The following is a 26,451-nucleotide window of genomic DNA, read 5'->3' on the forward strand; positions in this document are numbered from 1 at the left end:
TTAGTACCATTTATAGATAAGGAAAGTGAAATTTGAGAAGCTAAGTATTGAGCTCAAGGTCACACTTTCAAGAGTACGAGCTAGAGTATAAAGCCATTCTAATGTCAAACCTATATGTAGATCAGTTCTTGGGGAAGATATTGAATATGAATATATATATGTATACATATATAGAGAGAAATGTAAAATATATTGAATTATATACTAAATATATATAAATATATTATACTGAATATATGTAATATATTTACAGAATATACATAAGATATTGAAATATACATATAGAGAGAAAGTAATGTTATCTCTTATGATTGTAAAACGTATGCATTTTGGAGTCATAGTCAGTTATAAAATCTAAGTGTTATTACTTCCTAGTTGTATAAAACTCCATGAACCTGAGTTACTCCAAACATAAATAATGAAAGTAGGAATAATTATTGTACCTATTGAAGGATACATACACTGAAACATTTACATTGTATTTGCCACATGATAACACACTAAAACAATAGTAATGAGGGAGGAGAGAAGAAGAAACAAGGAGAAAACATCAAAACTTATTTGTCTGTTGAAAAGTTTGAAAGTTAGCTAGAATTTTATCAGGAAGGTCAATGCTTCGGATATAATATCAAGAAAATAAAATAATATTTACAAATATTGTATTTTTAATATATCAAAAATGTAATATCGACAAGGACTAAAGGATCTAAAAGTACACAGTGGCAAGAGCCTTTCAGAAATGGTCTTAGAATCACTGTCATGCCTTAGTATCATTTGCTGATTCTGAGCACAAGCAAAAAATTGCGCTTAACCTAGGAACATAGACTCTCCTGAGGTAACAGGAACCCAGAGGAGCTTTTGACTATTAGATAGGCAGGTTTGATAGAGTAGAATTTAGAGGAGCCCAAGTGCATGGCCATCTTTCCTAATATCTGCTGAGTGAGATATTTGGCCTGGGTGGGGGTAGGTGGGTGGCGGTGGTGGTGAAGGCAATGGTTGAGGCTTGGTTTGTTAACTTCTAAAATGCAGAATAAAATCTTCTGCTAATTTGGATACTGAGAAGGTAAAATCTAGATTCAGGTAGGCTTGCTTAAAAAATATGGGCATTCCTGATGTTAACATATTTGCCAAATTTTAAAGTTATAGGGGCAAAAAGCAGTAGAGCTGAAAGAAAACAAAATAAAAACAGAACTCTCCAATAAAGTACTTATAGTCATTCACTAGTCAATCAAATGTTTGAGAGGGCCTTGTTTGAGGAACAGGGATAAACCAGAAGTGACGAAGGCTTACTAAATCGCACCGACTATGCCTATCGTTTCTTGGTTGAATTGAGGTGATCAGTTGATCATCTGATTTGCTGAACTGAGGAAAAATGTAACTTATTTTAGAAATAAAGAAAGGTGATAACATCATAGTCTCTATAATTCTTTTAGACACTATGCGACATACAATTAAAAAATTAGACATGTGAATAAAGAGGAAAATGTGATAAGTAATTGAGAGAAACAGATGATAAAGACCCAAAATAATCAGTTTTTGAAATAAGCAGACAAGAACTTTACTATAACTATTACATATACATTAAAAAAAATAGAGGGAAAAAGACAAAACATAAAATATGGAGAATTTCTACCATATTACAGTCTATACAATTAAAATGGTATTCTAGAAATTAAAAAAATTACAAAAATATTTGAAATTAAAAACTCTGTATGAATTTACCAGAATAGGCATAGTAAAAAGTGAGATTAATAAACTTGAAGCTAGAACAGTAGAAAATATTCAAACTAAGCAATGATAGAAAAAATAAGGAAATGAGCAAATATAATTATTAAAGACCTCAGGTACAGTCTCATAATATGGCATACATGTAGTTAGAGTCCTTGTAGGGGAGTACAGACAGATAATAGGATAAAAGCAACATTGCAAAAGATAATATTTAAAAGTATTTTTTAACTAATGAAATATATCAACCCGCAGAATTAAAATGCTCATTGAACTTCTTTGAGCAGTTGTAAACATAAAGCCACGCATTAAAGCTGCAAAAGCATATAATAGAAAATTTGCACAAATCAGAGAAAAAAATGAACTAGACAAATTAGAATTTGAAAGTAATGAGAAAAAAGACACTTCATATACCTCAAAGGGGTAATGAAATCTTGATAATATTGATTACAATTGTTAAACAGAAACCATAGAATCCAGGAGGAATTGGAATAACATCTTCAGTGTTCTGGAGAAAAAAGTCCAGCCAACCTAGAATTCAAAACTCAAAGAAAACGCCTTTAAAAATAATAGCAAAATAAATATCTCTTATGACATCTAAAAGCTGAGACAATTTCTAAATAGCAAATCTTCACTCTAAGAACTAATGAAGTTTGTCAGTATGAAGGAAAATGATACCAAATAGAATCATAAAGCTATAGGAAGAAGTGAAAAGTACAGGAAATAGTAAGCATACATGAAAAATTAATAAGTAAATTAACTGGAAATAATAACAATACTACTGCCTTTTAATATAACATCTATAATTAAAATATATGACAACATAAAAAAGCAATCAGAAGAGGTATAAATTTTTCTCATTATTCAAAAAGGGTTTAAGAAATATTTTATGCCATGCACAAAAACACTTCAGATGAATTATACATTTAAATTTGAGAAAAACATTAAAAGTTCCAAAAACAATATAGAAAAAAACCTTCTTCATTTTGAGGTAGGCAAATATCTGTGAAATAAGTCACAAGAGGTGTTCATTTCATCATTAAAAGAATAAGAAAGGTATTGTTACATTAAAATTGAAAAATTTTGGTTCTTAGAAGACATAAGTAAAATTAGTAAGAAACCAAGTTAGGCAGTGAGAGCTGTATAAACACACATATATATAAGTACATATAATTTAATTGATATTTTAATATTTATAAATATATATACATTAGGTATATAGGGTATATTTTATATGTAATTTTTAGAATATAATATTTTATGTAATATATTTAGAATATATATTGTATATATATATATTTTAACATAATTACCATTTGTAGTATATATACAAATTTTAGAATTTATAAATAAGTAATTGCATATACATTATACATAATTATATATAAAATTACATGTAATTATATATATTATCTAAAATTTCCAATTTATTGGAATTATATATTATTATATATAGAAATAATTGTCAACAATAGACACACACATATATATTTTTTAAATTAATGAGAAAAAAATCCAGTAGAAAAATAATTTACAGGTACTTCACAAAAGAAGATATTTAGAGGCAATATATATGAAAAGTGTTCAACATTATTATTCATTAATGAAATACAAATTAAAACCACAACTTCTGTAATAATTAAATTTAAAAATACAGATGATAGTAATGTCTTTTTTATATGAGTCGATTAGAATTCCTAACACAAGCAACCACTTTTTCTTATTGGAGTATAATTACCATACAATATCTTATTAGTTTCAGGTGTACATCATAGTGATTTAATATTTACATATATTACAAAATGATCAATACACTAAATCTCTAGTTAACATAACCACTCTATATTGCTCTTTACTGTGTACTAAATACTACCATATTCTTATCGTATGTGCCAGCAATTTCATTCTTAAACATATACCCAATAGAATGCATTCATATGTTTATTAAAAATATGAGTAAGAATATTCACATCATTTGTTATAGCTCCTAACTGGAATGTCCATTAAGAATAGAAATGATAAATAAGTTATGATATATCAATGGAAAGGAATACTACACAGCAATGAGATGGAACAACTATGCCTGTGAGGATGGATCTCACAACTTCATGCCAAGCCAAAGAAGTCAAACATAATAGGGTAAATATGTACTGTATGGCCCCACTTATAGAAAGTTTAAAAATAGGCAAAACTAATTAATAATATTAAAAATTATAATAGTTTTAATCATTGGGTGGGGAATGTAGTGATGGACTAGAGAAGGAGATCTCTGTGATATTGTTAAGACTCAGTTGCTTAGGTTTTGTGTGTTCAACATGATGTGAAAATTCATCAATTTATATAATCATGATTTGTCTATTTTTCCTTGTATTTTGCTGATGATGAGAACTTGGATTGGGACAAAATGAAAAGGATGCAGATATAGTCAGATCTGAAGAATATTTAGGGGAAAGTGTTCTAGACTTTATTATTAACTGCAGAACTGCAGGTGGGTGATTCTGAAAGAAGTATTATTGGCATTATCCCTGTGTCCATCTTGGTTAACCAGGATGCAGGTAGAACCTTTTGTGGAGGTGCAGAGCATAAGAAAAAGACTAGGTTTAGGCTGACAGTGGAAAAGTAGGGCCAATACCTTTAAGTTGTCTAGAAGAGAATGTCAGGTTTACTGGATATTTGAGTTTGTCATTTAAAAAAATCATTGTTGGTGATCAAAACAAATAGAGAAAATACCAATGGGGATTTTCCCTAAAGTATTGGGAGAAATATAATTGGAACACAGCATGAAAATATGGTTTCTCATATTACCTTTCTTTCACAAACGGTAACTTTGATAATGCCGTATAATGTGTCAATTTTTAGATAAATAACCTCTAGCAGTAGAATAGGTTAGTTTGATCAGATTATGAGTATGATCTTTTCTAGCTTTGAAGCCTATAGTTTTCATGCATTTAAGTTTGCCTCTCACAATATATACATAACCACTGCCTGCATTAATTCAGCAAGTTATATTTTCCATCAAGCTTTCACTTTCCTTTATAAATTTTTTGTTCTCCAAAAAACACCTAAAATTTATTTTTTTACTTCTACTCAGGGAACCCTAATATATATCAATGTTGTTTCCCCCATGTATTTATACTCCTATTTTCATTCTGTTCAATAACAAACCATTTTTTCATAGGTCTGTTCTATCTATCAGAAGATTCCTGTTCACACAGCTCTGAAAGAGAAAGTGATTGAGAGGAAATTAGTTTTTTTTTCTTAGCTCCAGGCATTTTCCAATAGCATAATGGTCATTAATATTGCTGTTAGCAGATATTTTATTATATTCTGACAGTGTTAAAAAGCATTTTGTCTGAAGGAAAAAAAATTCTTGAATAAAATCTAGAATTTCTATTATGTCTTACATTTCATAATGTTTTATCATGTATAGTGTTATATAATCCTCATAAGAATGCAATGATTAGGAATAGACAGTATGAAGAGAATGCCTGCCTCAAGCCAACTAATAGCTAATAATTTAGTAATCTTTCTCATTCGTATTCTTTATATTTCAAATTAAATTTTAATTATACAAGTACCATATGAATAGCCCATTATAAAACATTAAAATATTATTAATAAGACTAAAATTTATTTTGATAATTAACCTTAATTCTGTTCCTTTAATGAGAAATATGAATGTTTATGAGTTCAATGTAAAACTTTAGGCTTTTCCAAGCAAATACTTAAACATATGCACTCATAATATATATGACATGTTTCGGAGAGATATATATATTACCTTGTTTATAATCACTATGTAATGTCACTAATTTATTTGCTAGTGCCACTTATTATCTAGTGTTTAGTAATTTGCTTGCCTTCCAGATGAGTACTTACTCATCTTATTGTTCATTTTTACTACTTACAGCATAAAATTGCATAGTATAGACATGTAAAAGTTTATGTCTTATGGATGGACTTTTTTTTTAAGTTATCCTAATTTCTGCTACTAAAATCAGTGAATGTTATTTAAATATTTTTATGCAGATTATGTTTCTCTTGGTAGGTCTTAAGATCTTGATGATTTGTATAAAATTTAAATTTTTACTGCCACAATGACTCTCAAAGTGTCTGTATTACATTAAATCCTTATAAATAATGTATTTTCACACATTTTTTCAACCTTTTTTTGGTCTATATGTAGCAATCAGATGAATAAAAATCACGTTTCGGGTTGCTTTACTTAAGCATTTTCCTGATGATTAATGAGATTGGATCTCTTTCATTTGTTGACTGTATCTTTTTTCCCTACAAAATTAGATTTCTACTAGATTTTTGTCATTTTCCTATTTCTTTGTATTCATAATTCTTCATATATTTTAAATACAAATTCTTTTCTGATAGTAAATATTTTTCTAGTCTTCTAGCCTCATTTGTGTTTCCTTTTGCCATAAAGATATTTTACATTTAGATGTATACAAATTTTAAATTTTTTGCTCCCCAAAAACCAAAAGTATGAACATATTCCATATTTTCTAAAGCAATATATTTAGGAACTTTTAAAGACTTTATCCAAGTGTGTAAAATAAGGATTAACTTTTAAACAAATTTTCAATTTTCTTGGGATGGTTTATTAACTAGTCAATCTTTTCAATATTTTTTTGAAGTATACTCATACCATTTATGTTCTATTGGAATATCCTTTTTTTTTTTTTTTTTTTTTGGCACCAGATCTATGCTTTTAAATTCTCATTGCTTTGAATTTTGGTATCTGGTAAAGTCAGTTTGTTAACTCTGTTTCTCTGGAGAACTCTGGACAATACAATTATGTTTATAGCTTTTAATTTTTTTCCTTTTTGTTGCAAGCTTGTTTCTGTAAACAGCATATTATAAATTGTTTTCAGCTTATGCTCAACTATTATCTTTTAATAGATAAATATCAAGTAAACTTTCATTTACAGTAATTAAAATTACTATTTTGTGTGACTTTATGGTTTCTATATTATTTTGTTGTCTATTTATTATATTTCAAATTCTCTACCTTTCTTACTCTTTGTGATTATGATGAATATTTTTTGTAACATTCATTTTATTTTTCTGCCTTAAAATTTAACTTCTAGTAGTTTCTCTTGCACTTTTATAAGTCCTATTTAAACATGCTTTTGTAACAAATTATAGAGTTATCACTATCTACCATCCTCCCACTGAATAAGGAATAAAGCATGTTTTTACTTACATTTATTGTCTTCCTCACCATCTTATATGTTGACATTTTCAATTTTACTAATTGGACTGCTTGATCAGAGAAATATCAATGTGTTTAATGTGTAAGTAATAAAAGAGAATGTTTATAACTCAGGAAAAAATAATGATGGGTTAGATAGAGGTTTCATCACCATTCCTTTGAAATATTTCATTGAAACACCCATGAAAAAAATAGGAAATGATATTTGTGGCAGCACTATATACTAAAGCTAAAAGAACAAACATGATAAAACTCAGGCAGGGAATTATATTGACTGCATGTTGAAAAAGAATAGAGTGGGAAACACATTTTTGGAACACACACACACGCACAGTCTTAATCTTGATTCCTCAGAAAACAGAGCTTGAGGCAAAAACTAACAAGTTAATATTGCATTGGGGCATAGAATCCTGGGAAAGCAAAATTCAAGGACAAAGGAAAGTGAAGCAAGGAAGGTGGGAGAAGAAACACAGATGGTACATTCCAGAGCTGGCAACAAATTTTTGCCTTAAAACAAATTTTTTTGCTCAGTTACATGGGATCTATCCAGAGACGCATGTGGAAACCCCTAGGTCTGTAAACAGCCAACCAGAGGAAGATAGGTAACAATTTATATGCTGAATCTTCTCTGTCTTCTTATGTCTTTGGTCAAAATCTTCCCTTAGGACATTAGTGCCCCATATACTAGCTTGATTTAACCTTATTGATTCTCTAGGAAGTCACCAGAGAAATCCATGTTTCCTTGGACATATTCAGGAACAGGGGTCTATTCTTGTCAGTTGGAATGAAACAAAGTATCCTTCAGTCTGAATATTGATATTAGTGGTGGCACAGAGATTTACAACTTTGGGAAAAGCATAGACTTTCTGCTAGAGCCACTCTGGCCTAGGAGCAAGTGGCCAAGGAGCTTGGGAGATATGCTTGAAAAGATCTAGAGTAGAAGATAAACTGGGTTCAGTATACTTTCACACCCTTCTGGACCAGAATGAAGGGAAAATGCACACAAAAACAGTAAAAAATGGATTTAATTTATATCCACTTTCTGTATGTAAATCCAGAGTGCAGGAATTGAGTTGACCATAAAGAAAACTTGGTAGTTATTGCTAACAACCACTAGAGTTTTGCATCTCACTCTAATAGTGACTACCTTTTCAAATTTATTCAAACAATACAAAATTTAAAGAGCAAAATGGGAAGAAGAAAGGAATGGATGAAGGTATTATATATTGTATGAATTTTAAACACCAACCAAAAATAAATTCACAAGTCATTGAAGTAGATTTCTAGAAATAATGGATGTTCTCAGTATGGAGAAGTTGTTTGGAATGTTCTGGGGGAAAAAAGAAAAATAAAGAAGACCAAAAACAAAACAAAACAAATAAACAAAAAACAACAGATTGGTTAGGTGCCTATCTACCATGGCCAAAAAGAACAGAAGAATCTTGTGCAGACTTGCCCTAAACGAATGTCAAATTGTCCTCATAGATGGAGTTTAGTCCTATGCAGAATAGTAACTTGATATAAGGTTAAAGTCTGGAAGTGAAAATCTGTAAACATCTAAATAAACAGTGAAAAGAACTATAGAATTGTCCTACTTCTACTTTTTTCAATGAAAAAACTTATATAAATCTCTTCCGATTTAATGCTGAGAAAGAGGGGGAAAATCTACTTTAAAATACTGCAACATAATGGAAAAGGTACATCACCTGAAAATTCAAAGAAAAATATATTTCAGATAATGCATTCTTTTAATTTATTTTTATTTAAATATAATTGGTATATAATATCATATTGATTACATTAATTTCATATGTACACTGTAGTGACTTGACATTTTTATACCTTCCACTGTGATCACCTACTAATTCTAGTAATCATCTGTCATGGTGCAAACTTATCACAATACATTATTTTTGTCCATAAGAGAATAAAGCACGCCTTTTAGTTAATTAATTAATTGATTAATTAATTCAAATGTATTGCGATGACATTGGTTAATAAGATTATATTGGTTTTAAGTGTACGATTCAATAATACATCATATGTATATTGCATTGTCTGTTCCCCACCCAAAGTTAAATTTCCTTTCATCATCATATGTTTGACCCCATTTACCCTTATCTACCTTTCTTCCTCCCCATTTTCTCTTACCAGACAATGCTTTTTAATTAATAAGCTTTATATTTAAGAGCAATTGTACATTCAGAACAAAATTGAGTTGAAAGTACAGAGATGACCTACATACTCCATGTCCCCACACATGTATAATATGAGACACACAATTTTTTTATTTATTTGGCTAAATACCAAGGAGTGCAATGCTGGATCATATGAAAAGAGTATGCTCAGTTTTATAAGAAACCACCAAACTGTCTTCCAAAGTAGCTGTACCATTTTGCCCTCCCACTAGCAATAAATACGTGTTCCTCTTACTTCATGCTTTCTCCAACGTTTGGTGTTCCAGATTTTGGCCATTCTAATAGGTATTAAGTGGTATCTCATTAGTTTAATTTGCATTTCCCTGATGACATATGATGTAGAGCATCTTTTCATATGCCCATTTGTCATCTTATACCTTCTTTAGAGGCATGTCCATTCAGGTCCTTGATCCATTTTTTAATTGGGTTACTTGTTATCTTATTGTTGAGCTTTACAAATTTTGTATAGTCTGGATAGAATCCTTTATCAGATTTATCAATGGAAATAGTTTCCTCCCAGTGTGTGACTTGTCTCCTCGTTCTCTTGCAGTTCTCTTTTGCAGAGCAAAAGTTTTAAATTTTAATGGAATCTTGTTAAACAATACTTTTTATAAGAAAAATATATTTAGAAGACTTTTTTGCCACCAAAATAATGAAAAATTACAGGATTGCAATAAAACAGATAGAGTATCTTACCATAGAATGAAAGAACAGATTTAAAAATAAATAAAGAACAAATGAAATGAGTCAAATTACCACTAATACAGTCATTCCATGGGGGAAACAAACCAAAACCAAGGCTAATCTTAGACTTTTAGACTTCTTTTAAGGATCGTTTGTTTAAAGAAAACAAGATTTTGAAAGAGAAAAGATTTAAAAACATTACCTATTTTAATTGTAGTCCTGGTTATTGTAAATTTTAATTTATTTTATTTACAGAAGCATATATAAAAGATCAATTTTCTTAATATGGAAATTAGCTTACCATATCTATTCACTTATTAGGCATATCGATATTTGTTTTTTACACAGAATAAACTGCTTATGAAGTAAGAATTTGCTACTAAGGCACAAAACTTAAAAGTGAACATTTTCAGAACCTTTTTGCATTTAAATTTTTTACGAAGGATAATGTGATTCACTTTCTTTTTGTAATATTCTGGGAAGGTCACTTTCCATTATAAACTGGAAGACATCTGAAAAGCTTTGTCAACAAATTTCTGGATTGCATAACTTCCTCTGTCCCCCCTCCCCCTAACTTCAACCTCCCGTTGGTTTAAGGCCACTTTAAAAAGAGAAAAGCAAACCATTAGAAGAGCAGGAAATCTCCAAACATTGGTTTTAATTTCTTCTTAAAAATATGTTATTGATTAAAGAACTCAATACACTCTAATGAGAACCTGATCTGCACCAAAATCAATCTCTTCATCTTTATTTTACTATGTCAAACTTACAAAGTTGGCCATAGGTTAAAAATAGTTAAGAAGAACATAGTGGCAATTGATAATGTGCATTTTATTTGGATTAGCACAGGTAAATAAAACTGGTATGCACCGTAACATGGCAGCAATAGAGCTAAAGCTCATCGCTGTCAGTTGTATTTACTATATTCACTCACTAGAGAATAACTCAAAACAGTATCTGAATATTTTGAATGAAACTAACAAACAAAATTTTAGACTTTACCATTATATATTTTTCCACTTAATATGATTATATAGCAAGCAAAGGAAACATCATTAGAGTATATGCGGAAGCTATGAAAGCTTGTATGCATTTCCCTATAAAGAAGCACATACATTTTCCATAAACATCTGTCAAACAAATATTTTATCAACTTAACTCTGGTGCAATATGATTCACATTCCTTCTGCATATCCCATTAGGCTGAGATTGAAGGTTGGTTTTTCTTTTTAATAATATTTTTTCTCTCATATTTATTTATATTGTCTTCGGGGATTTATGGAACAAAGGAGCAATCATATACATTCATCCTGATTTTCTATCTCATTAAATGCCTGCTTTGTAATATAGTTTTTATTTTGGGGGTAAACTATAACACAACAGCCAATTCAATTTTCACACTAAGAAATAAAAGAGTGCCAAATACATCCAAGTAAACCTAGAAATTCATGGCATAGAATGCTGCAAGTAGAATCAAACTGTATATACATTTGCTTTCCAAGCCAAGAAATTCAGCTTTATGCCAGATGAGGATAATTGTTTATATTCCTACAGTCCTGAGATAAGATGTTACAGAAATGCAACTACTGTCTCCTTCAATAAGCTTTCAGAAAAAAGGGGGGAAAGAAACCTGAAAAAAGAGTTTTAGTGCCAGCATGAAATTCTTTAATACAGATTTTTTTACTCAGGAGAAAATTAACTCTTCAAACTACAGATAAACAAAAGAGATTTAAGGCAGGATGTTTCTTATTTGTTAGTGGGTTCCTCTTTGAGAAGGGAAGACTGGACCTTGTCATTCAACAGAATAGAAATTCTGATAATAAATGATGTTTGTTTGTTATCATCATTCCCCTGAGGCCGAATCTGCATAGGTTCATTAACTAAAAAGTCTTTGTTTCATGTTCTTTTGTTTATGTCTCACAATAGAATTATTTCCCACATTGAAATGTATTTGGAAGTCATAACTATCAACAAAATGTACAAAGTTCTAGTATAGAATCAATATAAAATATAAGATTATCTCAGATTGTTAGACTTCTGAGATATGTTGTTTTATTACTACATTTGATTTGCATTTGATGTCTTATATTTTGATTATTGAAGAGTATAAAGCTTGTAACTCAAGATGTGAGAGATTCTTAATTCTTCCCCTCCTTTTACAGTTGAAGTAACAGTGACAGATTTTATTATTGTAATAGTTCATCAGAAAAGGGAGCCATAGTGGCACAAAGGAAGATATTTCCTCACTGTCACCTCCCCCGACATAATCACATAACCATTTGTTTTCCCAAGCCATCTCAAATAGGAAAGCTCTATGTCACAGTAATGGTGTTGCTATAATACCACCCTCTCATGACATTCCTTTGTCCTTCCTTCCAAATAGATAACCTAGGATTTTCCTATATTTTGAAAATTCTGGAGCTACCACTGGGAGAGAGTCTAAGACTTTTTAATTATAATCATTTGGAAACAGTTAATGCATCCTTTATTATTAGATTTTTTTGAAAATCAGCATTGTACATTATAGTAGGAAACAAAGTTTTATTAAGAATAATGAAATATTGAAGTTTTATAACATTATTATTATAATATTAATATATATTTGTACTTTCTGAAACCCACTTATAACAAATCATGAGATTTTATCACAAATTCTTTATGGAAAAAATTGATTCAAGGTGAAAAGAAATAAGGTTCGTATACTAGATTCTATTAACTTATGTTGCTTGTTCCTTCAGTTCAATATCTGTGTTGTATATAGACCACTTTTAAATAGATATTGACCAATGAACAAGCGACAACTCATAAAACTGTTTTAGAATTAGATACAAGTAGCAGTCAGATAGGCGAATTCTCTTATGATCCTCATAAATGAAGTCAGATCATTATATTGATGATATCTTTTCCATTTATATTTCTATCAAATTATTCTTAATTGATTTATAAGTCAAAAAATTCTCAAATATCTTGAATTGTAACTATGTGCTTTTATAGCAGAAATTTACATTATTTTTATTTTAAATCATCCTTTATATTGATTTTTATAAGATTTACTTAGAAAGTAACTTTTGATAACAGTACTTGTCAAAGAATTTTATCTGCCTACAGTAAATTTTCCAGAATATGAATTCCAAAAAAATTCAGTAAACTCTTGATATCTTCCAAGTGAGCCTGAAATAGTTTGTCAACTGTAGTCTTATCACACATATAATCACATTTTGTGATTATAAACCTGATTGATAGTTAAATCAGAAGAAAGAGATAATTTTTTTACTTTAGGAACAGGGCCTCTTCATGATGACCAAAAAGAATGTGAGAATGTTCCTCTTCTTTTTCCACCCACCAAAAATGAGAAAAAAAATTGCTATGATAACTTTTGCATAATGACCACTGAAAGAAAATGCTTATTGATATATGCCATAATAACTGTGATTGTACAACTTATCCAGAGAGAAGTCCTACCTACAACTTTCAAATTCCTATATTTACTAATGGTAATGATAACAATATCAATAATAATGATATCAATGTCATTTGTTTCTTGCATTCTTACAATGTGCCAAGTACTATATTAAGTGCTTAATGTACATTATGTTAACTAACACTCAGAATAACCCTATAATGTAGATATTGCTAATATTTCTGCTTCAGTGAGAGAAAACTAGATCATGGAGGTTAAACACCCTCTTGACCACCCTGATAGAACATATCATTGCCAGGACTTGAGTCCAAGTATTTGTACATTAGCAAATGCTCTTTACTGCCATCATTCTTTCCTCTTCTGCAAAGATAACTTCATCTTTCCTAAAGTGAAGTGTAGCCAAATCTAAAGATAGTTTTGTTAGATTAATGTTCTAATATGCATCTTTATCTCTAATAATTTCTTTCCCACAGAAATTTTATGAGTAACTGTATTTGGCTGAGTTGAAGATGACATTCATTTAGTTTCCCGTGGTTAGATACCACTACCCTCTGGAGTCTCTCTCTGTTCTTTATACACACCAGCCTTTGTATTTTTAGTAAGTATTGAAAGAATCTTGCAGTCATTGTGGAATGCTGGTCCCAATCCAGGGATGTAAAAATGTAAACCACAACTTTTAATTGTATAGAGCCCTGTGAGAATGAACTTGAAGTTATCAACAATTTGAATTCGGGTATATTCAAACTCTCTTGAGAATCCTCATATGGGGTCGGAAGGATGGAAAAGAAAAATAAGATCTTGAAACAAACAAGCCAAAAACAAACACATGAGTGTTTTTCTAGAGAGAATGAAACTGAGCAACAGGGTACAGATTTAAAAGAATTAACAGGACCAAGTGAAATATGATGTTGTACTTCACATGCCATCAGAATCATTTGAGGAAATTTTTTAGAGTATATAGGTGGTTGGTTTTTGCTGTTAATTACTCTAATTCAGTAATCACGAAGTGAACCAGAAAATCTGTATCTTTTAAACATCTCACTAGGCGATTTTGATCCATATCCAAGGTTAGGAACCATTGCCATAAAAGAAAGAACTGTATCATAAAGGGAATAAGAACACTGCTGAGATAAACCCCTTTGAAAGAGCTTGTTCTAGGAGGCATAAGAAATCTCCTGTTGATCTGAGTAGATAGTCCAGAAGTCTTCAGCTATAGAGAAGCAGCTGATGGGAGGCATGAAGGTTGGGGCCCAAGGACTTGGGTAGCAGCCAGAAGACCAACAGTATCAGAGACCCAGAGAAACAGTGAAGGAAGTGATAGTAGAAAGCTGCCTCCAGGAAACCAGGGACCTTCATCATCTTGTTTATTAATTATGCCCAGTATCTCCAACCCTATCTTGCTCTTAGTAGATACTCAGTCAATAATTGTTAAATAAATGAGTAAAGAACACCAGGGCCAAGGATTACGAATGTTGCAAGAACCACAAAATAACAAATTGTAACCAAACAACCCTTACCTATTTGCACATCATTCCAGATACCTGGATAATTAGATTTTTTTTTTTTATCGTTGTTATTAATCTTGGGAATGAAAGTTTAGGGCTTTGAGATTTATAACACGACACATTTAAGATACAATACATTTGTATTCACAGACATGGCAAAGGGACAGTTAGATTTCAAATGGAACTTTTTGATATGCATTGCTTATTTGTGATCTGGTCTAAACCACTTGGCAGATGGGAATTCTAGACAATTGTAGGTAATGGATAAACCTGTCTTCACCTAGTTGGTTAACTCAGCTTAGACCTGAGATTATTAAAGTTCACATATTTCTCCAATATGGTCTCAATTGAATGGTTCCTGGAAGAAATATATATTTGCCAATATAATCATAGAAGGCCAGTTTCCTGGTAGGCACTTAATATTATCTGCTACAACAAAGATGAAGCAAACAGATGTTTTGTCTTCATCTTTAGGATCTCAAACTAAAGGAAAATAAAGTATAAGAAGTTCAAATATCAGTTATATTTACACATATAAGGATTAAATATACTCTACTACCTGAGGCACAATATCAAGAACATTCTCACTTCTACTCTAAGGCAAATTATATAATTTCATTTATTTCAAGTAAGATCTGGTTATTATTTCCCCACTGGTTTGCAAATGAAGTTTCTTAATAGAAGATTGCAAATTCTTGATTTCAAATTGAGCTTCCTACTTCTCTTAAATAGGTTCGTTAATCAGACATATTTAAAAATTTCTCTAATCACCATGTTATGCAGAATGTAAATTATTTATTAATTAAAATAATAAAAGATATAAATCTCAAGATAGGATTTTTTTTTACATTTTCAATCTATATAATTAGATATGACTACTTTTATCAATATTTTGCTGTTATGTTTAGACAAAAAATTAGCACCAGATAGAACACTCTAAAAGTAAATTGTCCAATCTACAAAGTGATTCTAAGACTTTATTTAAAATAAAAAATAAAACAGTATCTGAGTAAGATGGTATGTTCAGATTTGTGATTGACAGCTTTTTTGATCTGAGTGAAAATAAATCTTTTGCTCCACATGCAAAAGCAAATATTAAATTATAAAGTTAAGTTTCTTCTACTTTAAAATACTTGTGGATATCACATCATTATACTTTCTTCCCGTTTCTCAGATTTTCCTAGTACTGTATGAGATATGTTTACCTAGTGAAACATAATCATGCCATACTGAAACTCCCTGAGGCTAGTTCCAGTGCTTCAACATAGCATTACAGACGTACAGACATTTTCATTTCCACCTAAGTTGGTCTAACCATTCATTATATAGCAGACATTGAGACAGACACTGGACTCAGTTATTCAAAGTATAAAATCATCGTCAAGCTCTTGAACACATCTTGAAGAAAAAACTACATTTGATTTAAAGTGAGTACAATGATTACAAAAATAACTAAGTCCAAATAACAATAATCTTTTTTTTTTGGATGTTTCTCATTTGTTTTAATATCTAAACGTCGACATTTAAATTTAAAATTCTTTGTCTAATACTAACCTTATAAGGCCAATTATGTTAGGAATAATTAATAAGAGTGGATGAAAATAAATAATTCTAAATATAAAACTATGCTTTGAAAATGTCATAAAAATTAGTAGGAAAGGGATAGATTTTTAAAAATAAGTCACGGATTAATTGTCCTATATGAAAAATGTGAAATTAGATCTCTTCCTCACAGTAGTCATAAAATTACAAAAATAAATTCTAGATTGATTAAAATAGTAAAAACTATTTAATATATTTATGAATATTTTTAAATGATGTTAAAATGCCATAAGTCCGGCAAATCCATAAGCTTTTGTGTGTCATGATTTGATGAATTCTGGTTAAATTTGGTGAAATCTTTAACTACATTGTCATTTTTAAAAAAATTTGCTTTAAAGAGACCCATAAAGTGAGGGAGGGTGTTGAGTGCTTAGCAAGATGCAGTCTGCTTTTAAATGATCTGTTATTATCAGAAGGAAAACAAGATAAAAAAGATAGGATAAAAAAGATCTCAAACTCATTTCCTTTTTGTCCTGTTTAGAACTGACAGAAGTGATTCCAAACAGCTCTTGACCAACAAGTCCAAAGAATATTCTTTCAAGTTATTTTGAGAGTATCAGTTTTACGATAATGTAAGATGTAAAAATGATATTATCTCAACTGGTGACTAGTGAAGGTGGAAATCAGTGCTTAGAAATATGGAAACAAAAATTTCAAAGGCTAGATGCTGAAAGCAAAGACGGTGTGGGTGTGGGTTCCCATGTAGGATGATTTGACAAGCACAATACAGCTCCCCCTGGATCAACACCGATTCCCACTGACATGTCTATTAATTGAGAGGAAGTGTTGCAGGTATGACGGTAGGAGTCGTGGGAGAAAAGATATAAAACTTTAGATGCAAATAGGGTAAGTGACCGAAAGATCAGTGTTAAGACAGGTGCTGAATCCATACTTTATCTCATATTTTGTTTAAGGCTAGCTAGAAAAGTAGAAAAGCAATATTAAAATATCAAAAAGAAAATATTCTACAATATTTGTTATTAAGGTTACCTGTGGAAAATTCTGGGGGAACTTGATCCCAAATACAATGGGCTTTCCTTTCCAGACAGCAGAAAGCAAGTGAGATAAGACTTTACTCCCCCCAAAATCTGTGCCAGAGATCACTACAGAGGCCTAGGGACTATTGGAGGTGAGGTAAAAAATCTGTTCCTTATAAGTACGTTAGGTCTCTTTAGCCCCCAAGTGGCCAAGTGGGAGCTGAATGGATGAAGTACATCCTCTCTTCCCTAGACACTGGACAAGTGCAAGCAATGAAACTTCCTCCAGGTACCTTATTAGTGGTATGACAACCTGCCTGTTTCTGTATCACTACCCACATCCACCACCTATGGCATGGCAGACACTTGTTGGAGTATCAACAACTAGTGTGAAATGACAAGGAATATTAGCATCCCATCAGAAGGGTCCATAGTCAGAAGAAACAACACATGTTTAGCCAAGCATAGATGGAGGAGGAGATAGATAACCATCACAAATATAAATGCATTCTTAAGGAAACTGAAGTGAAGCTCCCCCTATGAAATACTTTTGTAGATTAAAATAATTGCTTTCCTAACAACAAACTAGTTGCTCTATTGAAGGAAAGAATAGTGAATATTCAAACCCAAATTAGTGGTTGAAAGATGAAAGGCAAGCATATCTCAGAGCAAAGAGTAAAGTATAAAATTATGAATGAAAAGATGAGAGATTGAAGAATGTAATCTGGTGGAATTACATGAAAACTAGTTTTATCAAATGAAATATAAACTGATGAAGGAAAGACAAGAATTTACCAATCGAAAGAAATTTTCCCTCAACTGAAGAACTAAAGAAGGACTTCTCAGATAAAAAGCTCACTGATTTCAAGGCAATAGTTTTGAGAAAAGGCACATAAAACTAGTCATTTCCTGATAAAACCTCTGAACTCTAAAAATCAAGAGGAAAAATGTAAAATTCAAGGTAAAAAAAAAAAGGTGCACAGGAAGAAAAAAATTTATCTTACCTTCAGACTTATCTGCGACTCTGAAGTGAGCAGAAAACAGGAAAGAATCAGCGCAATCCTGAGATGAAAGGACAGCGACGCAAAAATACTGTACTCATTAAGTTATCATTTGGCAAATTTATTTAATAATAATCAGAAGTTCAAGGAGTTTATTACACATGGCTATCTTTTGAGGAAAAGAGCCAAGAAATGTCTATGTCATTCAGGGTTCTTATTGCCAGTAACAGAATATATTCTAAATGTATAAGAAAAAATAATTTATTAAGGGGACATAGAAGGGCACAGAATTCTAGAAAGCCCAGATTATCACAATTAAATACTATGTACTAGGTCTGGGATTACCCTAGAAAAAAGGTAACAAGAAAAGTCTCATTCACTATCCTCTAAATTGTGTACAAAATGAATAGAAAGGCCTACCTACATGAAAACATAATAGTTAGTGAAAAAGGTTACCTAAGAAGAGAAAAGACAGAGTGGGAATAGAATGTGAAAGCGAATGGCCATATTTTTTCTCTATAAACTTGGATATTGTTGGGATATTTTACGATCAAAATATTTTTAAGTATTATAACAATATAGAATATAGTAAAATTTTCTGTTCATGATTTCAAAAAAATAAATAAAAATTGATGTAATGATAGATACTTGTTTTGCCTTTTGGGTGATAAATGGTTATTATTTCAATTAAAGAGTGGAAATTCTAAGCAAGGCATTTAACTTGGCCTAATAAAGCAAGAGACTGCCAGGTAGGTTTGATCAGTGTGAATTAAACATTGTGCATATTTGAGGGATAAGAAATTAAATGTGATGTAGGCTTAGTTTGGCTCTCTTCTACTCAGGCCGACTGTAATAAAAGACTCACTTCGTTTTAATGGAAAATACGTTTACTTGTATTCCAAGGTCATCACACTTTAATTGCCTCAGATTTCAATCAGTGATTTATCAAATATGAATACTCTTTGGGGAGAAATGTATAAAAGCCTGAGCTCTTATGTAAACGATATCTTGTGATTTGTATAGCAAAATATATCACCAGTGTCCTTGTAAAATACACATGTAAACCACGAGGTCAAGAATCAAAATGTATTACTCATTCTACAGAACAGAGATGATAAATAAAATATAGTAGAAATCTGGATGCATTGTATTTCAGAATGAATTTGACAATTTGTCAGTTTAAGTTTGATAATCTTTCAGTTAAAATGTTCTTTAATGTGTACTATGATGTCTTAGCAAAAATTTTTAAAAGTCCTTAAAATCCTATAAAATGACACTCTCAGCTTTCTTTATTGGTGGGCAGAGCAATTCACCTTAGAAGAGAACTTGCTTGTTCAATGAAGAGTCACTAGAATGTTCCCTATATACTTACATATGCAAATATAAACCAAATAGGAAGCTGCTATGTCTAGAGAATAGTGAAGTAAAACAGTTGTGGCCTTGAATTTCTCCCAAAGCTGCTTGGAATGTCGAACTGATTTGTAAGTTGAAGGTGAACATATTTAAACTGGGACAAATAAACCTGTGGAAAGGAAAGAGATTGAGACTGTAGCCATTTTATTTTGATATTTAATATTATTAAAACTTCTCTGATAGAAAGTCATTAACCTAACTGACATTGACTGAAAGGACATTTTCTTAAAGACACCCAAAAACTAATTATATATATGCAATAGTTATAAGCATATATGCACTAAAACAGAGCTCCAAAATACATGAAGCAAAAAGTAGAAATAGAAGGAAACTTTGTCAATCCGATAAAGGACAGCTATGAAAAACCCACAGCTAACATTTTATGTAGGTGAAAGTGTCACTGTGAGGGTGGGGTGAAATCTGGTGTTACCCCAGTGGCATGGGGGAGAAGGAGGAGGATGGTGTACATTGTCCCTTTTTTCTTCCCTGCTGACTCCACCAAGAATTACAGTTCGGCACGATTTAGAAAAACTAAGATTTGCTGAAAGTATAATTTTAGAAGGAGTTGGGCCATGCTAGGGAAGGCTGCAGCCCTGTGGAATTTAGAAGTGAAGAGATAAGACAGAATACACCCAAAGGAGGGGTGGTTTCTAGTCTGGAGAGCTGTAACAATGCAGAAATAGGAAGGTCTGTTTATATTTGGGCTGCCAGTCATGGGAGGTCCTAGATGCTTCATATGGGAGCTCACTTTGACTGATACCTGGCTGCTGTATATAGCATTGCCTACTTTGTATGTGCTTACCCAGAATTCAGTCTGTAATGATTAGAGTCATGAACTTCCAGGCATAGTCATGAGATTATAATGATGATATAATGAGGGTGAAGTTATGGGGCGCACTTTCTACCCATGCGTTTGTAGCTGGTTTAGCCAGCAGCTTTTATAGCCGTTGTGCTCTGGGATTTGGGATAATTTATAACCTTAAAAGAGAAGTGTTTCTGGGAGGTCCTTAAGGAAGGTCTTCAAGGGAGGTTCCTATGATTACAGATCTAAACCTTGGCTCCTGTCACTCATGCCTGACTAACAAAAGATTGAATTCTTTCCACCTAAAATCAGGGATAAGGCAAGGATGTTCACCCTTGCCACTTCTGTTCAACATTTTCCTGGACATTAGAGCCAGTACAGTTAGCCAAAAAAACTAAAAGGCATCCAGACAGGCAAAGAAGATGTAAAACTATCTCTGCCTGCAGCAATAGACAGATAGATAGATAGATAGATAGATAGATAGATAGATAGATAGATATAGATATAGATATATAGATATATATCTATAAAACTGATGCTGTGAAATCCTCAAAAGCTGTGAGAACTAAAAACAAAACAATACAAATTAGTTCAAGTTTTCAGGGTACAATGTCAAGTGCAAAAACTAATTTTATTTTCATACAAAAATAATATTCAATGCATACAATATCAAAAAATAAACTTAAGAAAACAATTCCATTTAAAATAACAGTGAAAATAATAAAATACTTTAGGAATACATTTAACAGAATAAATTCAAAATAATAAACTGTAAAAAAAGAAAACATTGTTGAAAGTAAAGAATAAGTAAATGGAAGTGTATTTCATATTCATGTATTGAAAGAAAATATTATGTCTTCTTCACAGAAATTTACAAGCTAATACTAAAATCTATGTGGAAATTCAAGTTACCCAGACATATATAGCCTTGAAACAGAATAAAAAAAATTAGAGAACTCACTTTCCTCTACTAAAATTTACTACAAACCAACAGGAATCAAAACAGTGTGGTACTGGCATAAGGAGAGACATACAGTTCAATTGAATAGAATTTAGATTTTAGATAAAAAACTGTCACACTTATGATCAATTGATTTTCAACAAGTGTGTCAAGAAAACACAATGGGGAAAGAATAGTCTTCAAAAAATGGTTCTGAGACAACCGAATATCCACATACAAAAGAATAAAATTGAATCCCTTTCTTGTACAATACATATAAATTAACAAAATGTTTATAGACTTAAATGTAAGAGAAAAAGTTATAACTTTCTTTGAAGGAAATAGAGAAGTTAATCATTATGATTTTGGTTTAGGTATAGCTTTCTTAGCTATAACAAAAAAGTATAAGTAACAAAAGTAAAGATTTATAACGAAAAAAAGGATACCATAAAATAGTGAAAAGACAACCCATGAAATGGGAGGAAGTATTCACCAATCATGTCTTCGATTAGAGACTCGTATTTAGAATACAGACAGAATCCTACAATTCAATACCAAAAGACAAAAACCCAGTTAGAAATTGGGCAAAGGCCATAAGTTTCCCCAAAGAAGATATACCAATGGTCAATAAGCACTTGGAAAGTTGTTCGACATTAGTTATTAGGGAAATACATATCAAAACCACAATGAAATTCCACTTCACTTTCACTAGGATGCTTATAATAAAAAGTGTTGGTAGGATGTGGAGAAATCAGAACCCTCATATAATGCTCATGGTAAAATGATGCAGCCACTTTGGAAAACAGTCTGGCAATTTCTCAATAGGATAAGCACAGAGTTCTCCTAGGTTAAGTGTATATAAGAGAAATGAAAACATATGTCCTCACAAAACTTATAGATGAGTGTTCACAGCAGCATTATTAATAACAGCCAAAAAATGGCAACAACCCCAAATGTCCATTAACTGAAGAACAAAATGTGGCATATCCATACAATGGGTTATTATCAGCAATAAAAAAGAATCAAGTATCGATCCATGCCATTTTTGAAAACATTATGCTAAGTAATATAAGCCAGTAACAGAAGTCACTTTTCTGATTCCATTTATGTGAAATAACCACAGTAGACAAATGTATAGAGACAGAAATAGATTAACTGTTGCCTAGAGCTGTGTCAGATGGGAGAAATAAGGAGTGACTGTTAATAGGTATGAGCATAATGAAAATGCTCTAACTAAAATTAATTGTGGTAATAGTCATGTAACTCTGTGAACAAACTAAAAACCATTTAAATGGGTGAAACTTTATGGTATGTGAATTATATCTTTAAAAAGCTGTTTTACATTAAAAACAAACAAAAACAATTGACTTTATTTATTAGGAAGAAGCTTGTTCTAGTCATACCTGGGATTTTTATTTCATGTTAGTTTTTCTTTTCATATTTTATCTTTTCCGTGGTGGTGTTTACAAATATTCTATGTGTTTTGCCATATTATGCAGACTCCCTTGTGGTGGGCTGTATCTGTGTTTTAATTTCTGACAAACGGCCATTGACAAAATTTATGTTTGACACTTCTTTGATAAAGCATTTATAGGACAGTGTTTTTCATTTCTGTCAGTCTTTGATATGGGAACCACATAGATACTAAAGTCACTGCTTAGAAGAAGGCTTCCCTCTTTCTCATCAGTTTTTTGTATGAGGAAAAATAAACCATTTTATTGTGTTAAACCACAGAGATTTTAGAAATTTTTACTGGGGCATATCTTAAGCTAACTTGATTAATATAGCCAGCGTTACACCAATTATAAATAGAGAAAAATGGATTTTAAAAATTTATATGTAGTTTACTGGAGATATAGTTTAATGTTTGAGTAATTATATAGTTTAAATTTAATACAAAACATTTTAAAAGTAAATACTATGAAACATTCTTTGTTAATTTAAATGATAAATAGAGATAAATTAGTCAGTGCCTCTATGAGCAATATGTGTCATACTTATACTGAGAAATTTGAAAAAAGTATAATAAAGCCATGGTTATGATGTAGGAAAACCACAATGGATGTAGTAGCCTGGGGTAGTAAAAGCAGGGCTTCATTTCCACTCCTATTAATGAAGGCAATGGGAGGATGAGACAGCTACCACAGACTAGAGAGAGAATTGTCTGGAAAGTGATGCCAGAACGAAGCTGTTAAAATTATTCAGGAGTAAAGCTATGCAACAGCAACATGATAGGGAAGGAACTGGGGTCAAAAGTACAACTGAAAGCCCTTTCTTCCCTTGTTCAAAGCTCCCACCATTGCCTTGTATTGACAGAATCTAACTAGAAGTCCATGGTCAAAGGAAATTTGTATGATGGTCTATACTGGTCATCCTCTCTAGGTACAAAATTAGGTGAAAAGAGTGAACATAGAGCCGGAGAAGCATATGTAAGAACTGCAACCTATGAAGTGTTTATGACTGAAATTTCACTAAATCATGGGGATTGTATGGCACAAAGGAAAAAAGCATTGACTCTTACGGTGATTCTCAATCTTTAGCTTAAATCAGAATCAGCTAAAGCATTAAAAACATAAGCTAATGGGCTCCCTTCAGAGTTTCTGGTCAGTAGGTTTGGAGTGAGCTCTAAGAATGTGCATTTCTAACAAATTTTCAAATGTTACTGATGCTTATTGGGAGCCACCTTTGAGAACCACTGAATTATAGAATCATAAAAACCAAATTTTGAATTCTGATTCGGCTTTTTAGTAACTTAGAACCATGAGTAATTCTCCCAAACTCCTCTGATGTATAGATATTTATCTATTCTATTATTACTCAATTAATTATTAATTCATTTATTTTTAAATGATGTTTCCTTTTATCTTGAATGACTTTGTAGATATTATTGTAAAATTACATGAGAAAATTCCCAGTGCATTGTTTGGTACTTGATAAATATGAATGCATGTTACTTGTTTTTATTCTAATAAGTTTAATCTATTAAATTAATTGAACAATGAATAATAAAAAAGGAAATATAAAAAAGCTATAATATGTATTATTCTAAATTAATGATAAATATATTTTAATTTATTAATCTTGAAATAAATTATTTGTGTAAATAATTGTTACCAAGGCAGCAAATGTATACATAATAGCTATATGATATTTTGTGCCTATTGACTCTGTATAAACATGCTGTAGCCGTATTTTAATTACCTCTTGAGAAATGACTCTCATGCTTTACTTGAAGGCTAATGGTAAACGAAATTAATAGTTTGCTCCATGTAATAGGCAATAATGGATCACCTTTAATAAGTTAGTAATGTTTCATTCACACTGTACCCTCTGAGAAATTAGATGTTCAGGATAAGTAAAACTTTCCAGATAATTAATGCTTAATCACAGAAATAAAAATATTTACTCTTTCTCACTGCTTTTATAACACTCTGAGACTATAATTTTTTACTTTTTAATTTTTTTATTTCGCTTTTTCAAAAATGATTAGGTCATTTTAGGAACATTGTGTTGTGCCATGCTCTACTATCCTGATACATGCAGAGACCTTTGAGTCGAATTGGTTTTAACATTTCCCTTCTTCATTTCCCCATAGTTAATTTTATTATTCTACCTCCTTTATCCAATCATAGAGGAAAATTGGGAAAATGTAATGCTGTTTTTACTAAAAATGGGCCCCAGTTCTTTTGGTCTTTATAATTGCAGTCCTTCTTGTCTGCAGTCCTTCTTGTAGGCCTGAGGTCACTTTTTGCAACAGTTAATGTTTCCAGTGTTCTAGTGTGTTCTCTCCAAGGGAATAATTGGAAACTAAGAAATTGTTTTAAAATGGATCAAATATATTCTATGTCACAGGTAACTTATGGGGCTAAGGGCTAAAATTTTAAACTTGAAAGACTTTACTATAGAAACTTGTCTGCTCAAGTTTCTATAGCAAAATATCACAGAATGGGTGGCTAAAAAAAAGATTTTTTTTTCTCACAAATATGGAGGTTGGGAAGTCCAAGATCAAGATGCCAACAGGGTGGTATCTGGTGAGGGTTTTTTCTGTAGTCTGCAGAAATGCTCACCTGAGCTTTCCTTGGTATATGCATGGGGTACAGAGACAGGGAGAGAGAAGGAGAGCACTCTGTGTTATCTCTTTTTATAAAAACAGGAATCCTATTGAATCAGGGTCACACCCTTATGAATTCATTTAACCTTAATTAATTCCTTAGATGTCCCCATCTGAACCACAGTGGGATTAGGGATTAAACTATGAATTTCGGAGGATACAAATATTAAGTCAATAACAGTTACTTTATGATGTGTTTATGTATTTGTAGGTTTAAGATTATTCCAAGATGATATTGCTTCAAGTAATGACTGCCCCGTAAGAGATGTGATTTTTTTTATTGTATGACAGTTGTATTGTTCATATTCATTTTATGATTTGTTGATAACCATTATTTACTTAAATATTAGAACATTTAAATTAGAATAGCAGCTATTTCTGGCTTCTTGCTTTTATTTCTTTCTGCTTTCTGCAAATCTGTGCATAAGAACCCTAGGAGATGAGAACCTCTGGCTCTCTTGTTCTTTGCAGTATCCCCAGTTCCTGGGATACTGAATGGAATTTATTGGATTCCACTTTTTTTTTTTTTTTTTTTTTTACTTTTAAAAAGGAAGGCCCTTTTTATTAAAGTTGTACATTTTACTGTCTTCCTTTCAGAACCCTAATTTAAAAAGAAAACAAACTTGTTTAGACTTCTTTACCTACCTCCCCTCCAAATAAGACAAACAAAGGAAATTATTAAAACATCACTTCTGTGATGGTAAAGGAGGCAAAAGGATTCAACATAAGCAAAGAAAACTATACCTGGAGCAAAGATGATTATAATCATCTGTTTTCTGGGCCCAGATATTTTGATGTAATGGGCCCAGGTAGAGGCCTGGGCCTCATTGGATTTGAAACATTCT

Source organism: Rousettus aegyptiacus, unplaced genomic scaffold (genome assembly GCF_014176215.1).
Source record: "Rousettus aegyptiacus isolate mRouAeg1 unplaced genomic scaffold, mRouAeg1.p scaffold_m13_p_4, whole genome shotgun sequence".
NCBI lineage: Eukaryota > Metazoa > Chordata > Mammalia > Chiroptera > Pteropodidae > Rousettus > Rousettus aegyptiacus.